This window comes from Rhipicephalus microplus, chromosome 3 (assembly GCF_043290135.1).
Source record: "Rhipicephalus microplus isolate Deutch F79 chromosome 3, USDA_Rmic, whole genome shotgun sequence".
NCBI classification, from domain to species: Eukaryota; Metazoa; Arthropoda; class Arachnida; order Ixodida; family Ixodidae; genus Rhipicephalus; species Rhipicephalus microplus.
Window position 1 is genome coordinate 221,034,244 of NC_134702.1, and position 18,163 is coordinate 221,052,406.

At 44.1% G+C, this 18,163-nt stretch overlaps 1 long non-coding RNA gene across 1 annotated transcript; it reads right to left on the minus strand.

Moving 5' to 3' along the window:
- Nucleotides 1-941: 941 nt before the first annotated feature.
- LOC142803508 (uncharacterized) lies at nucleotides 942-17,656 on the minus strand. The gene is made up of 3 exons (XR_012894147.1): nucleotides 17,378-17,656; nucleotides 13,625-13,742; nucleotides 942-1,161 (listed from the first exon to the last, which is right to left on the minus strand). It is a non-coding gene; the product is annotated as an uncharacterized LOC142803508 (long non-coding RNA).
- Between the last annotated feature and the right edge of the window lie 507 nt (nucleotides 17,657-18,163).

An 18,163-nucleotide genomic window follows, 5' to 3' on the forward strand; every position in this document is an offset into this window, starting at 1 on the left:
TTGCTCTGTCATTCATGCAGCATGCAATCTGCCCCATATGAACAGGCGGATACGACAGTGAAATGCTTTATACTGTGCTGTAGTCACATGGCGCGTTCTTTTTCCCGTGCTTCACCTCACATCGTGTCTCCACCTTGTCAGTGAGGCACAGGCACATCATACGTCCTCCTTTCAGTTGCAAAAAGAGCACTTGTGTGCCTTAGCGCTTAGTAATCTTGAGGTGGTGTCTTGGACCTCACAAGCTTGGAACCACTTGTCTTTGAAATTGCCGGCCTTGTTCCCCACTTTCTTGGTTTCTTGTTTTGCAGACCTTAACATCATGTCATCCGAGCCACAGTCTTTCCAGTGCTGTGGAAAGTGAAGGGGCGAAATAGAAAACAGCAGGAAAGGCTCGCAGCGTCCAAATAAAAGCGTTTCCTTAAGCGTATGGTCTGAAGTACAACTCGAAGAGAATTGCTAAGAGACAATACCTGTTAATAATTTCTAACAGACAATAATGCCTATAAATATATAGGGAACCTTATCAGGAGTATTTGTTGTATAAAGTGAACACGAAAAATGGACAAATGTTGCAGGTTTGAACACTTCTATCTGCAAATTAACTTTCCTTCCACTTTTTAATCTTCGCGTTTACGTTAACGTAACATCTAATACCTTCCTGTACACGTTTTTGGCATGTTTGTTTCTTAGAAATTATAGTTTTTGTGTCTAACAAAAAAATCGAGCCTTTAAGTGTACATTTTATTCCTTCAAGGCACACATGTTGTATGTTCTACCACAATGAAACGATAGAGGAGATGGCAGCGCCTCAAAAACGACAAGAAGGGGACACAATGTGAGGTGAAACAAAGTAAGAAGTATATGCCGTAGTTGTCCTTTCCATTTAAGCACAAGTGTAAGATACTTCCGGGGACTGCACGTACTTCTAATGTTATCTCAGGTTCTGTGCCCCAAAACTGCGATATGACTATGAGAGACACGTGAAGGTACCCTTAATTCATAAATACGTAGTTCAGATCATTATCACACAGCTAGTGCTTCTTAAATAATTTATGAAAACTAGTTCCCAAGCTTGGATACAGAAGAAGCATTAGGACGGCTTCTGTGGCAGTCCTCGTGATACGCGATGGGAGTTGCCTGTTGGCTTTGTCGGCACAGCACCTGCACAAAACAAATGCAGTAAATATCCGACTCATCCAGAAGAAAAACGTATGTTGCATGATCTCGCAGACTCACATTTGGTATGAAAAACCGGTAATGCCATGCTGGCTAGTTTTAATATTAGGGCTAAAACTTTAGATTGCTAATCAAACGTAAGATTTAAAAGTGGAAGGTTACTAGTAAGATTGATAGTAGGCGTGACTTCACTGTAGTCGTTAGTAATATGAGAAGCTAAAAGAAGCTAAAATATTTATTTTTGCAAACATACTTCCGAAAGTTCAAGAACCACTGAAAATGAAATATGAAGATATATACATCCAAACAAAAATTCGGAACCTACGCGTTTTTCTGAAGACAACGCCGATATGGAAAACTCCTTGAACCATTGCTTTCAGTCTGCTCATACTGCTTGTAGATAACGAACACATCCAGCCTATGATGTATTCTGGCCATTCACCCAAAAAGAGTGCTCGTCTTGGTGTTTTTGCGAATTTGTTCCTTGACGCTATACGGAGGGAGAAGCTAAATATTTATGTCTAATCTTCAATAAATCGCTGCACTGATGCACTTTAGCTGCAGTATGGAAGTCAACCAAAATTATTCCAATATCTATAATAAGGAGCAAAGCCGTAGTTTCACACTACAAATCAAAATCACGAACTTGTTATGTGTGCAAGTAACCAGAACATATGAAATTGGAACACAAATATTTACCTAGAAAACACATATCCTGTCTCCTATGCAGTATCGTTTCACAAAGAGCCTGTCAACAATAATTAAAATTTTCGAATTCACACGTGATGCAATCCAATTCACTGATAGCCATAAGCAAACAGACACCTTAATCTTAGATTTGTTGATGCTGCTTCATATTGCAAATAATGATCGACCACACTTCATATAGCAAATATTACGTAATTCAGTAGTTACTTTTAGAGCTAGCATTATTAGTCACTAGACTAAAGATTGCATACCAACTGCTCAAAATTTGTGCACTTAGAGGACACTGCCTCTACAACAGAAGCAGTCACGTTAGGCATTCCAGAGGGCAGCGTCGTAGCGCCTATACTGTCCACAGTATTCGTTATTGATCTGGCATCCTAATGAAAGCGAAACATAAGTTCTTAGCAGACGCCAACATACGTTACCAAGAAATATATTACTTCTTATGGTACGCACATAATTACAACACAGTAATAAAATGAAACGGATAAAAAAGCAATGTTTATTTTTAACAAGTACAGACTGACGCACTCACATACATAACAACAAAATAATGCTGGCATTTTAAAACTATAAAAACGAATACTAGCAGGAAAAACTAATTTTTCACCAACAACGCAACATTTTAAAATAGGTGCCTTTCAAAGTATTTATTTTAATTTGATGGGAAGCCAACCCGTCCAAAACATGCAGATACTCCTGCTGAATACTCTTCCAACAAAAATTCCTTAAAATATTCAGTTTTGCCTCTTACCAATCATAATTAGAACTCACTGAAACCTACGCTGAGCGCCTCATTACGCACACATGTTTTCACAGATGCAAATAAAAGCCGATTGCTTGCCTCACAAACAACACTAAACACATTGCAACATCAATAAACCAGCTAAGCGATGGGTCTATCTCAAGTTACCAATGTTCTATCTTAACGATTCCTACTTCAAGTGACACACTCTTCGATAGATTCTTTGTTTATCAAACTGCTTGAAGAATGTGCGTCTAATCGTAACGTGTACATGTCGATGCTACGAGATGAGGCAAATGTATAACGTTTATTTCTTTCTGTTAATTTTTAGTGACGATCTCGCTCATCGTTTTGTGGTTACTAGTTTATTGCATGTTCTTGAAATAACAATGTATTATGAAATACTAAGCACGTGAATGTCTCATTTTTACATTTATGTGATTTCAAACATATAAGAATTTGTCCAAACAAATATTTACTACGTTTTTTCGCAGTTGTAAGTTCTTAAAGATACTGGCAGTGTTTTAAAACGCAAAGTAATTAAATAATTGATTTAGTTTGACAGTATGGTAATTTCTTTCAAGAGAGGCGCTACTGCCGAGTCTTATCGTAAGCGGGTCCCGACACAAGCAGATGCCGATTCATCTGAGCAGCGGTTGAATCCGAAATGCCTTTTCTTGTTTTGTAAATCGCTCCACAATAAGGACAAATATCAATCCCGTCATGCGGCGGTGCCCTACAAACACCTGATTTCGCCTTCCCTCTAAATAGTATCAAATAATTAGTAGCAGTGGGAGGCTGCCTTGAGCAGTTTCAAGCCTGACGTCGAAGACAGCATACCGGGCTGGGCGGAGAGTGCTTTGTTTGTGCTGCGAGAGATATGAGCAGCAAAGCTCCCACGACCGTCAAGAAACTTAACTTAGCATTAGCGGAGTTGAGCGCTCTACTTGATGCTAAGAATTACCAACTGAAGGAAGATTTCTGGGCAATAATTGTAGCAGAGATACAATTGATAAGACAGTCTATTGATCATAAGCATGTCGCACTAAAAAAAGAGCTGCCTAAACTAATTGAAAAAGAACTCGAACCCCTCAAAATGTCAATGGAATTCATTAGGAAGAAATTCGAGGAATTTAAGTCGAAAATCGGTGGCTTCAGAAATGAAATTGCAACTCTCAGAACAAAAAACGAGGTAATCTAGTACGATTTCAGCCGGCTCACAGCTGAGCTAAGCGAAACAAAAAAAAAAAGAGCTAACAGAGCTACAACAGTACAGCCGCCGTAACAATGTGGAAATTAAAGGTCTCCCCGTGCACAACAAAAAGAACCTTGCAGCAGTGATCAAGACCATATCAGCCTATCTGAAAGTGGATATAAATGAATCTGATCTCGAGATGGTCCATCGTGTACCAACTAGGGAAAGTCGCAATCAAACATCATTGCCAAGTTTACCTCATGCATCAGATAAGTTCATGAACGCCACGAAGAAACAAAGAATGACTCCTAGGCTTCGAAGGTTCTGCCCCGCTCTATATTAGTGACCACCTATGTCCAGCTAATAAAATACTGCTCGGCAAGGCATTAAAGGCGAAGAACGAAAATAATTGGAAATTCACTTGGGTATCCCGCAGTAAAGTTCTCATGAGAAAGACAGAAAATTCCCGTGCATTGCATATAACTTGCCAAAAAGATCTATTCCAAATTATCTGAGCAATGATGTTTGATTTTTGAAAAATTGACCAAACTTGACATGAGTACGATAACTTATCTGTTGTTCAATGCAACATTCGAATTGCGCGAAAAAACTTGTACCAATTTTGTGTTCATCTGTCGCGTCACTCATTTACGTACGACGCTATTGTCTGTACCGAAACGTGGTTGAAAGAAGGAGAATCTGCACATATTCCAGGATACACATCATTATCGCTACCTAGGAAGTGCACTTCACGTGGTGGTGGCAATCATTTATTCTTAAAAAAGAGCATCGATTACCAGTGCATGCCCAACCACTGTACAAGCCAACCAGAATGTTAAGCCATGTTTGTGCATTTGAAATGTGGCGTAATACTCGGAGCAATTTATTGCCCACCTAGCTCGTCTGCAGCTACCTTCATTTCAACTATGCAAACAATCTTAGACCCTTTGTTAAGCTACAACCTTGCACTGCTTATATGTGGTGACTTTAATATTGATCTCCTCAAAGATGAACATCCTGACTACGTACTGATCTAGTGAATGTAATTAACGCGCCTACACGAATAAGTGACAACTGTTCATCACTCGTAGTTCATATAAGTTGTCGAACTGATATGAGTGTTTTTGCCGGAGTGTATGACGTGACTATTGCTGATCACTGTCTCACTTTTTTGTTTATTCCTAATGCCTATCTTAGACCTTTGTGTCATAATTACCCAAAACGACTTAGGCGGACAAATTACGCTGTAATAGGCAAACTCCGTGAGTGTACAGATTTTAAAATATTGTACCTGACCAATGTTCACATTGAATGGGAAAAGTCTGTCTGTCATATAATAGATGTAATTAGCCAATCCACACAAGACTACACTGGCCGCAGACACAAGGAAGCAATATGTCCTTGGGTGACGCGGGACATTCTGAACGTTATTAATAAAAAAGATGCATATATCACTAGGTGGAAACGAAACAAAACAAATGATTATTATAAAAACCAGTTTAAACACTTCGGAAACAAATCAGTCGGAATACTAAGGAAAGCCAAAAAGCAGTATTACAGTGGTAGATTAGTATAACAGAGCGCCGATGTCAAGCAGGTATGGACGCTAGTGCGTGAAGTTACGGGAATAGGCGTGAAAAAGCATGTTGGTCCTGATAACCCTACAAAAAGTACCGCTGATGACTTCCATAATTTTTACCAGAGTTCGTAACAACTATTCATGTCAGTTTCAAGCAGTTTTTCTACATTCCTACGATAAGAAAGCATTTGATGAATACTTTAAGCTCACTAGCATAACCACTGAGGAAATTCAGTCAGAAATTCTCAAGCTTTCTTGCACTAAAACCGTTGGGCATGATGGCATTATTGAAAAGATGCTGAAGGAAAACGCAGACTCTCTTTTGGAGCCTCTTTCCCACATCATGAATAACTGCCTTCAAAATGGAACTTACCCAAACATCTTAAAAATTGCGAGGGTAGTTACCTATCTACAAATCCGGGGATCGAGAAAACCCGAGCAGTTATCGTCCCATCTCGGTGCTCAGCATCGTAAACATGCTTTTCAAAAAAAATATAGTTAAGTCCCGTCTCTGCCGGTTTCTGAGCTTAAAGACCTAATCTGTGCCGAACAACATGGTTTGATCAAAAATAGGTACACGACCACAGCTGTTTTTTTTTCTAGCACAGTTCGTCAACTCAGAACTTCTTGATAATGAAATCACCGTCAGCTTTTTTTTCTGGACACCAAAAAAGCATTCGATACGGTTTCTCATTCCATACTGCTAAAGAAATTGGAATTTCATTATGGCTTTACCGACAAGTCCCTTCAGTTTTTTTCTAGTTATTGCATATTCTCAGACTTCAGAAAAATAACATGCGGAATACACCATGCAACCATGCTAGGTCCAATGTTATTTTCGTTAAACATAAATGACCTACCGCCTGTTCTTTCATGTAAAACCATAATGTACGCTGATGACACAGCATTACTTTTCTGAGGTAACTCCCTCCTGTTGCTAAAAGAACAAGTCACTGAAGAGGTATCACATATTTCCACATGGTTCGTCCACAACAAGGTTGCAATAACTATAGCCGAACCTAAGTACGCTATATTTATTTCCAGGAGAAAAAATCCTGTATAGAGCCATTTGCACTTGGAAACTAAAAACTCGCCCATTGAACGAGTTTTCGCGTTTAAATATTTGGGGGTTCATATAGACAAAAACATAAATTGGAAGGCTGAGGTTAATTACATATCAAAAAAGCTCACTTTCGCATGCTTCACGCTCATTAAAGCCAGATGTTGCTTTCCATATAACGTGCTACTATCATTATACTTCTCTATATTTCACCTTCAAATCAGTTATTGTTGCGAGATATGGGGCTTTACTTATCCAACCTACATCAAACCGATCGTACGGTTTCAAAAACGTGCCGTACGCATTATTACGTCTTCTTCTACTACAAGCTCGGATCTGTTTTCGAATACTCTGATACTGCCTTTGGCGTCTCAGCGAAATTATAAAACAGCGGTATAAATGATGATGATGAGTGGTTTTTAATGGAGCAAGGGTTAATTGATGGCTGAAGAGCGCCAATTCAATTGACTACAGATATGAACAATGATATAATGCATGGCTTTAAAGGGGTCTTAAAATTCCTCGCTCTAACGCGGGCTAAAACATGGAAGTAATAAAATCATGACATTGGCGTGACACATGTGTAGTGATAGCGGATGGCAAAATGTCCTGATAATGAAACCGTGATGAAGATGTAGTCCCCGCAGCCACGACCACTCAATAGAGGTCGTGCTACGGATCACCTCGAAATATCGGGTGAAAGCTATGCACATCTTTTAAAAACGTGAAAAGTGTTTGCAGTTTAAAAACCGGATCCCTACCGATGAGCATCCCAGGATGTAGAGGCAGCTGCTGTTGGTAGGGCAGTAAAAATAGCTGTTTTCTTAGAGAATCTAGCTCATTGCACTAGACGAGAATGTGGAGAACCGTAAGGGGCTCTCCACATCTCTCGCAATATGGTGGATCGCCGGTAGACAGAAGAAATGAATGTGTAGAAGTGTATGTCCTGTTCTAAGCCTTGTTAGTATTACTTCCGTGTGTAGTGATTTTGATAGTGGCGGCCAATAACCTAGTTGCAGCTTAATAGCATGGAGTTTATTATCTGTGTGTTTATCCCACATGCTCTACCAATATCCCTGAGCTTTCGTTTTAGAAAAGGTTTGAAGTCAAGTGCAGGGACTGGTGTTGATGCATTGGGAGTAGTGTCATTGGTGCAAGCAGCCACATTGTCGGCCAAAACGTTCCCTTGTATCTCACTGTGCCCTGGAACTTAGCAGACAACGACATGCTGTTTTGATGTGTACAGTGTGCACAGAAGTGAGTAAAGTGATACCAGCACGGGGTTCTTGTGTTTTTTAGGAGTTGTCAGGGCTTTTACCACGCTTAGAAAATCTGTGTATATTACCGCCTTTTGTAATTTTATCTGTTTGATGTGTTTTACGACCGCCAGTATTGCGTAAGCTTCTCCTGTGAAAATGCTTGCATCAGAATGAAGAACGCCAGCTTCTGAAAAGAATTGGCCTACCGATGCATATGACACAGAAGTGTTTGACTTTGACGCATCGGTAAAGAACTCAGGGCATGTGTATTTATGTTGTAGTTCTAGGAAGTATGTATGTATGTGTGCAAAAGTTCGTGCTTTGTGACTTCAACAAAAGAGACATCACAGTCTATAAGCTGCCACTGCCACGGTGGGAGATATGTTGCAGGAGCCATCAAACTGTGTTCAAGAAGAGGCACACCTGTTTCTTCGGCCAGGCCCCTCACACGGAGCGCGTAGGGCTGCCTAAACGAAGGACCGTTCTCGAACAAGCCAGAACAAGACAAATCATTATTTGCGAAATGAAAAGGGTGTTTCTTGTCTGCTTTCACCTTCGAAAAGTACAAAAAGGACAGGGAACATCTGTAGGTGGAGCTACCATTCATTCGAATCCACGTACAGGCTCTCCACAGGGCTGCTTCGGAAAGCACCCGTAGAGAGGCGAATGCCTAGATGGTGGACAGGGTCGAGAATTTTCAAGGCTGATGGTGTTGCCGACTGATAGATTATTGCACCGTAATCTAGGCGTGTGCGTATGAGGCTTTTATATAAATTAATTAGACATTTCGTGTCACTACCCCATGTAGTGCGTGACAACACTTTCAAAATGTTCATTGTTTTTAAGCACCTGTCCCTTAAATACTTGATGTGTGGGATGAAGGTTAGTTTAGTGTCTAATATGAGACCAAGAAACTTGTGCTCGGTTTTCACTGACAGAGGTTGACCATGCAGGTCAATGTTGGAGCCCCCTCTTTCAGCTGAACAAGATACAAGTGCTCTTTTGCACGTTAAGTATAAAACCATTCTCGTTTGTCCATTGAGATACCTTGTTCAACTCTAGTTGAACTTGACGTTGGCACATTGAGATGTTGCACAATTTGTGACCAATCTGTACATCATCAACATTTATGCAGTAAAAAAAATATTTCGTGGGAGAGACAGGTGCAAGGAATTCATTTTAACTATGAAAAGTGGGCAGCTCAATAAACCTCCTTGTGGCAGTCCTGTTTCTTGGACAAACACTCGAGATAAGACAGTGCCAACTCGGACACGAATGTACGGTTGGACAGGGATAATTGTCAGAATTCTACGCCGCACACCTGAATGTGACAGGTATCGCAATATGCCAAAGCGTTATGTAGTGTCATATGCCTTTTCTATATCGAGGAACACAGAAAGAAAAAAATGCTTATAAACAAAAGCATCGCGAATTAGTGCCTCGATACGGACAAGGTGGTCAGTGGTGGACCGACACTCTCGCAACCCACTCTGGTATGGGTCAAGTAGGCCATTAATTTCAAGGAAGTGCATCAGGCGTCTGGTAATATGTTTTTCAAAGACCTTGCAAATACAGCTGTTTAATGCTATTGGCCTGTAGCTGGAAACTGAGGCCGGGTCCTTGGCTTGTTTAAGAATTGGAATAATGATAGCTTCCTTCCAGGCTGAGGGTAGCTCGCCGGAAGACTATATCACACTATACAGAGAGAGGAGAGCTTTCTGGGTTTCAGTGGGCAGGCGGTTTAACATTTCATATGCCACACAGTCCGGGCCTGAGGTAGATTTATTGCAGCAAGTAAGTGAGGCTTGTAGTTCAGCCAAACAGAAAGGTTCGTTGTATGCCTCATGTGTTGTGGCTTTGCGCTCTAATCTCTGTTTTTCTCTTGCGGTTTTTTGTCGTCGGAACGCTTCACTACAGTGTGTTGAGCTGGAGACCTGTTCGAAGTGCACTCCGAGAGTATTTGCCTGGTTTTACAAACTCTCCCCTTGTGTGTTCACTAGAGAAAGTGAATGTGCTTTTCGTCCTGCCACCTTACCAGCCATGCTCCAGCCCCGCCGCGGTGGTCTAGTGGCTAAGGTACTCGGCTGCTGACCCGCAGGTCGCGGGTTCGAATCCTGGCTGCGGTGGCTGCATTTCCGATGGAGGCGGAAATGTTGTAGGCCCGTGTACTCAGATTTGGGTGCACGTTAAAGAACCCCAGGTGGTCTAAATTTCCGGAGCCCTCCACTACGGCGTCTCTCATAATCATATGGTGGTTTTGGGACGTTAAACCCCACAAATCAATCAATCAATCAAACCAGCCATGCTCCAGACTCTCGACTCATCTCTGTACGAGTTAATGCCTGATAAAAGTTTGTGCCATCTTTCCCTTCTCGCCCGTCGGTGCGTCCTCCTTGCTTGCGACTTGACGTTCTTAAAGTTTACAAGATTCCCGGTTGTGGGCAAGTCTCTAAGCAGCTTCCATGCCTTATTTTGTTTTTTTCGAGCATCACGGCACTCATTATTCCACCATGGGACTCGTCGTTTGCTTGACGGTCCACATGGTTAGGGAATACATTTTGTTGCTGCATCAACCAAGAAAGCTGTAAAATAGCATACAGCATCCTCTATGCTCAACGCCGCCATGTCAGTCCAAGATAATAAAGTCATTTTTTGAAATTTTTCCCATTAGGCTTTGTCGGTGACCCATTTGCGAACTTGTGCAGGACATGTATTTGTTATTGATGTGCTGATAACGATAGGAAAGTGGTCACTACCATATGGATCATTTACGACTTCCCATTTAGGTAGAGGCAGGAGTGATGGGGATGTTACGCTAAGGTCTATTGCTGAGGACGTATTTTTATTGATGTTGTAATATGTTGGGTCTTTCCAATTCAGCAGGCACGCACCGGAAGAAAAAAGGAGCTGTTCAATCAGGCGACCTCGAGCATTGCAGCGAGAGTCACCCCATAAATTGCTATGTGCATTGAAATCTCCAGGGAGAATATAAGGTTCTGGAAGTTCGTCTATGAGAGAATCGAATTCATGCTTTTCAAGACGCTGTTGTGGAGGTATGTAGAGAGAGCAGAGGGTGACGAGCTTATTCAAGAGAACTGCTCGTACAGCCACCGCCTCAAGGAATGTTTGTAGTGGTAGGTGTGTGCATGGAAGACCTTGATTGACTATAATGGCAACACCACCGGATGGCATAATGGCATCAATCTGGTCCTTCCGAAAGATAACGTAGTGACGTAAAAAGTTGGTGTGTTTAGGTTTCAGGTGTGTCTCTTGTACGCACAGCACCTTAGGTGTATGTTTGTGTAAAAGTTCCTGGATATCGTCGAGGTTTCTGAACAGTCCTATTACGTTCCGCTGTAGTATTTGTGTCATTTTAATGAAGTGTGGTGCTGTGCGTACAAAGGTGTTGCGTTAGGTTACAGGGCCTGTTGGGGGCCCTGTGATTCGAGGTTTTTCTTTTTTGGCGCGCTCCAGGGAGTTGCGTCTATTCTTCGGCGTCTGAGGCGCCGGAGGAGGGGGACTTGTATCCATCACCTCTTGTGAGGTGGTGGATGGTGCCTGCTGGGCAGGCACATTCACTGAACTTTCGGAGCTAACTGCGCTTGCAGTGGTCCGAGGTTCAGCAGACACGGGTATTTGCCTGCCCTGTTTGTCAGGTGGCGCAGCAGTACAGGCTGCTCCAGCCGGGGGCGGTGGCGGCACGACCGCGGCCACACACTGTGTGACATTCGCGGGTGCCGAGACATGTGGCGTGGGGGCCCGGCACGTCACATATGCAAAGGAGGGATAACATGGGTTGTGTATATCGAAAACGTTGGCGTGCTTCTTGGAATGAGAGAATGAATTTAACCTTAATCTCTACTATTTGTTTTTTTTTTCATGCGGGGCATGATCGTGAGTAGACTGCGTGATCTCCTTCACAGTTCGAACAATGAGTTGTTTCTGAGGTGAAGTTGTCCGATATGTGTTGAATGAATGCGCACATTGCGAAAGTGGCACGCCCTCTGCAACTCTGCGATCCATGACCGAAACGTTGGCACTTGAAACATCGAGGAGGGTTGGGAATGTATGGTCTTACACGGAGCTTGCAATAGCCGGTTTCGATTGATTCTGGTAGGTCAATTGTTCCGAAGGTAATTATTACGTGTTTTGTAGGGGTCAGTTTGTTGTTGCGCCTTATTGTTATTTGTTGGACTTTGACCACGTTCTGGTCGTGCCAACCTTCGAGCAACTTTCAGAAAGCTCAGTAAGATCATCATCGGAAATTACGCCACGGACAGTGTTCATGGAGCTGTGTGGGCCCACCGAAACAGGGGTTTCCCCAAAGGCTACAAGCTTAGACAGCTTTTCATGCTGAGCTTTGTCACGAACCTTTAGAAGAAGACCGCCACTTCCCATCTTTGTCACTTTATAACCTGGGCCTATAGCTTCTGTGAGAGTTTTGGAAACGAAGAAAAGTGAAATGGCTCGGACTGTCTTCTTTTCGTTTTGACTGTGGATTACATGGTACTTTAGGAATGTCGGCTTTGGTGTCTTAGGTAGGAAAGTGTCTTTGGTGCGCCACCTTTTTAGGGAGCGATCAGCAAGGGGGGGAAGCTTTTGCCATAAAAATACTATAAAGTTCAGCGGCGATGGTGGCCACCCACCACCGAGCCCAACAAGGGGAGGCTACAAGGTTGAATAGTGAACACTTGGACACGCCAGTCATGCATCGCCGCTATAACCGATTATAACTACCCAAGTTTGGGTAACTACACAAGGTTAACCCTCGCCGCCGGAAAATTCGGAAGTAAACGGAAACGAGAAGATGACAGGACAGATAAAAAGTGAGAGAAAAAGACGAAGATGTAGGAAGAGAGGTGTAGGAAAAGGCGACTGCCGATTTCCCCTGGGTGGGTCACCCCAGGGGTGCCGTCTACGTGAAGCAGGGGCCGAATGGGTGTGTTGCCTCTGCCGGGGGGCCTTAAAAGTCCAATCTCCCAGCATCAGCTCAACCCCCAGGATCCCCTTTTCCCTGGACACGGCAAAGCCACGCACGGCTAGGCGTGGGAGGGAGTCAAAACTCCCCCGTTAGCAACCGCGGTATAAATAAATTCAATCATTAACACCAACTTTCCACTACATGTGAGTACGCTTTCTGCACCTACCCGCAACACAAGGCATGCAGGCAATGGCAACTTTAACCTTCCCAGTTGGAGAAATGTATATGGCGAACGGTTAATTCAGTTTACCGGTGCTAAAATCTGGCAACACTTCCAATAGAAGTTAAAGTTGCCCGCAAATTTGATTTCACTTGCAAAATGCACTTTGTCAATCAGTCGTTTTCTTTGACTACAGTGACGATCACATGCACAATTTGTTATGTCTCAGCTGGAACATATCTCGCTCTTTCTTGTTTTTTTTTATTGCTTCTGCTTCATGTACAACTGTTATTTATACTTCAACGCAGCCCAATGCGAAAATTCTGTGCATTGTTTTCGGGAGCAATGTCTTTTGTACTTTTTACACATTGTATGCCATTAGCTCTTTTTTATTACTTTTGTACTTAGGACTTAGCAGCAATTTCGTATTTATTTTCTTTTGCGTTTCATTATATATAATGCACATTTGAAGATATTCAATCAGTAAACTTGTATAAAGATTTTTAATCATATAATGTGCTACTCTGCTCCAGTCATGTAAAAAATATTCATGTGTTAGAATGGACCACTAACTAGCCACACAGGCTAATGGTCCAAATATTTTGTAACCAAATTTGTATTCAGTTCATTGAATAAGCACTGATTGATTTATTGAATGATTGATTGGTTGAATGAAAGCCAATGAATACCGAGTCACGACCAGCGCTTTCTACTACACCCCTTTTTTTTCAAAAAGAAAAATAATGTTTTCACCTACTTACGTAACTACAGTGACGCAGTCGGCTCAAAGCTTATCCACCTCTGAGGATGCGCACTTTGATGGCGCACCGGGCACCTTGCCGAAGGTCAGTCGTGGCTCTCGAGTTGGGTTCCGTGACACTGCGATGCAGATGAAGCGAATTAGGTAGACGAGAAGAAGCTTTTACTACAATGTCATACGCGCGGAGCCAGGGAGATGACCGGATAGAAAACGAAGACTGCGAAGCCATGGCCACCTCATGCATTGAGTGCACATGTGAAAACGATGGTAAGAGTGTTTCAAATATTTGCCTCGCCGTGAAACGAAAAGCACACAAAACAATGACGGATTTATTTTCCTACTTTATAGACTAATAAATACCAAAATCTAGTAAAGGCAATTAATTGAATCTGTGAATCTTTCTGTAGAACATAAAAAAAAACTAAGTTCGGCTCTTTACGACATTGGGGCACTCATTTGTAAAGAAAATTTTCACTTACTTTTGTTATTTGTGCGCACAACCAGCTACGAAAAAAACACAAATACTGAGATAAGAGTAAGTCACGTATTCTGGGTGTCTGAAGCTGCTTTATATCACTTCTGGTACGCACTATTTTTTTGGTGCAGGCCAGTACTGTCTTCATCGAGGTGGACGTTTTGGGAAGAATTTAAAAAATGTGTTCTCTAGCATCTATTAGGAATGCTTGTTGCCCTCACAACACTATCGCATGAAAGTTAAGCCAGTAGGATTTTGTTTGCGCAGATGTGTGACAGTAAACCAATTAAACTATTACTTACGGTGAGAACTTCAAATATTTATGGGAAATACCCCATAATTAATCGAAAACGTCCCACGACCTCTCAACTTGCTGTCCGAATCTTCGATATCAAGTTGTGTAAGTTCCAATCATTTACTGGCCGTAGATCACAATGCACGTCGCAAAGGATTAAAGAAAAGCTGGCTTTCCTGAACGGCTTATATTCTGTTTTCCTTAGGATCGTGTAGTGTAAACAGTTATGGTATTGTGAGACGATCGAGTTAAGAGAACGAACAAATAGGGCCATCGGTTTTCCGATATCGCCAATAGAGGGATTGGTGTACACACTGGGTCGCTTTGAAGGGGAAGAGGTTGTGGTCATGAGAAATGCAACGGCCTGCTGGCTTGCATATGGCTTGCATATACACATTCGACAGAAGTCTGGTTGGCTATGAAACTGGGAGATGATTTAGACTCCAACCAAAATTTTTTGAAGAAACCCAACGTTTCGAAACCGCCTTGGTTCCTTCCTCAAGAGTGACTGTAGCACTACGTAGCAGCGGTGTCTTCAAAGTACTCGCGGGGTGGATAATGACCCCCCCCTCCCCCTCTCGTTCTCGTTTTGCCGTGGAGTGCAGCCCATGTGTATACACTGGGGGAAGGGCTCCGGGAGAGTGGTTGATGATATGGGCTGTCCTCTATATGTGCCACGACTCGAGTAGTAACCTTCTACTCCGGTTTGGCTCGCTTTCAAGCATTCGCTCGGAGGATTTCAAGCTGGACGGTTGTGCCCTCGCGATCTCCGACTTCAGCGTAGCTCCCGCCGACTGGTTCGCCCTCCGCGGTCTCCTGATGCCGTGCAGCTCTCGCATTGTGGCACCCCGCCCTTGGACTGCTTCGACCGGATCCCCACTTTCCTATCTCCTTCTTTTTTCCTCTCGTTGGCTGGCGGCTTCTTCTCCGTCTATTTTCCTTCTATTCTTTTTATCCCTCCTTCCTTCTCTCTATATCTTTTATTCCCCATATCCTATTCCTCTGCTGACCTGTTGAGGTGTCCTCGTAAGGAGAGACAGTTACGGGTCGGCACCTTTCTTTTCTTTTCTTCTGATATAACCACAATCTCTCTCTCTCTTTCAAGGGTGGCTTTTGCTTCGAAATTTATCTGACGATCCCTTGTCTCAGCATCTTCGGCGATTGCGCTCCGCTTTTTGTAGAGCTTCCGCACATCGTCGGCGTGTTGCTTCAGTTGTTTCGGTAGGTTTCTCGTCTCGCCGGTATACGACGAGGGCACTCGGCAAACGGAATTTTGTAAATGACACCGGGGGTCTTGTTCCTTGTTGGCCGGTTTTTCGGACGGGGGAGGAGCCGGCCCAGCTATACAAAGGCAAGTGCGCGAAGGAACGTGCACGAAGGGTTTCGCGTCGCGCACGTGCTTTTGTATACGCTGGGACGTCTCCTCCTCCGCCCGAAAGACCAGCCAATAATGGACAGGGCCCCCGGTGTGGTTTACAAAGTTCCGTGCGTCGAGGGCCCCTCTTCGTGTATCGGCGAGACGAGAAACCTATTAAAACGACTGAAGCGACACGCCAATGTGCGGAAGCTCTATAAAGAGCGCAGCGCAATCGCCGAAGATGCTCAGACGTTGGATGATCAGAAAAAAAAATTTCGAAGCAAAAGCAACCCTCGAAAGCGAGCCGAATCGCCCCGCCGCGGTAGTCTAGTGGCTAAGGTACTCGGCTGCTGACCCGCACGTCGCGGGTTTGATTCCCGGCTGCGGCGGCTGCATTTCCGATGGAGGCGGAAATGTTGTAGGCCCGTGTGCTCAGATTTGGGCGCACGTTAAAGAACCCCAGGTGGTCGAAATTTCCGGAGCCCTCCACTACGGCGTCTCTCATAATCATATGGTGGTTTTGGGACGTTAAACCCCACAAATCAATCAAAGCGAGCCGAACCGGAGGAGAAGGTTACTACTCGAGTCGTGGCCGATATAGAGGACAGCCCATATCATCAACCGCTCTCCCGGAGCCCTTCCCCCAGTGTATACACATGGGCTGCACTCCACGGCAAAACGAGAAAAAGAGGGGGTTATTATCCGCCCCGCGAGTGCTTTGAAGACGCCGCTGCTATGTAGTGCCCAGGTCACTCTTGAGGAAGGAACCAAGTCAGTTTCGAAATGTCGGGTTTCCTCAAAAACTTTTGGTTCGAGTCTAATTCATCTCCCTAGGTCTGCTGAAATTGGCTAGTAGTTGTTTCAAATCTCAACTGTCGAATAGGTTGCCCGATTCGACATTCTAAAACAAATATATGGCAATGCTCCCTGTGCTCTCGATTTTGCGCGTTAGTTTCTAGGATGTGCCAAATCACCCAAGAAAGATGCTGAGTTACATTATAATAAGGCACGATCTGGAGGAGAACGCGCAAGTAATTTCGGCGACCTGGTTTCTTTTTTTAGCCTCAAGAACTTTCACTTCGACCGATAGCTACGCATAACAACGATTGTAACATAGTCGAGTCTCTGAGGACCCAACCCCTGCCCACTTGGTTAGTTGCGCATCACACACTGTTTACGTGACGTCACAGACAAGTGCCAACAACCTCCGTGGTGGGTACTTCAACATGGCAGCCACCCCCACTTCTTATCTCCTTAGATATTGTCAACACACGGCATGCGCACGGTTGCTTGATCTCCGCGTTTTTTTTATGATCTCACCGCTTTTTTTTCTGTCCACGAGCCGCGCCAAGCTTGTAAACGAAGTCACCATTTCTTACTTCACGCGCTCTAGTAAGAATTTATGCAGCATCTCTAGCAGCTGGTATGCAAAAATGGAGACCATAGATAGTGAAGCTGTGAGAGCTATGTAAATCTATCATAGGCGTGTGCCTACTACGGCTGCTATGACGTTAATAAGTGCTCTCGTGGGGCCTCACGCAACACATTTTAAGCACATATTGCACAGCTTCCGCACTGCCTGAACCGGTTTCACTCAACTCGATTTAAAACTTGTCACTTGGATTACCTTGACTGACGCTGGCGGGCCTCAGTCGCGTGGGAGGCAGCCTCGTTGACTGTAGAGATGAACCCGCAGACATCCCACTGTTGCCTTTCTTCGGAGCGGCCACTGGCTTGCTCTCCACATAGGTGGTTCGTGGTAACACACAAGAAAACCGCTTGGAACCTGCACAACACGTTTTTAGCGATGAAAAAGTGACACATTCGCTTACTGGCAACCAGGAGATGGCTGCCCTAATATGAACGGGAATAATTAAGGCGTGGTAAGCACGTGTGATCCTTCAGCTTTTCGTGCAACAGTTGTAACCATACGCAAAATTTATGACCCTAAGTGCCAAGCACTTGCACGCGTATGCTCATGTCTACGCGTCAAAAGCGTCAAATGTGCCTCTCGGCATCGGCGTCGGAGGGGCATACGCAAGGAGGCGCGAGGGCTCAAGCCGGGCTTGATATTTTTGCCACGCGTACGCTACGTCCCCACGCGTACAGCGGCGCCAACCAACCAGGGGCTGCGCGCCAACCAACCAGAGGCCGCGATGCCTCCGAATGGTATGCCTAATGGCCGCTGCTTCGAAGGCACGGCCGAGTGCTGGTAGCAAGCACGGAAACTGCTCCAAACGTGCCTGAAAGACCGCTTCGTAATCTAGAACGACAACGACATGACGAACGACTGCGAGTGCTACCAGCGTGACGCGGTTTCGTGCCGAGTTCGAGCGACGCTGACGAATCCAGTGGATGCCGGCCGGCTATGCTTGCGCCGGTCCCGAGTGCGATCGTCGGTCGAGCGAAAATT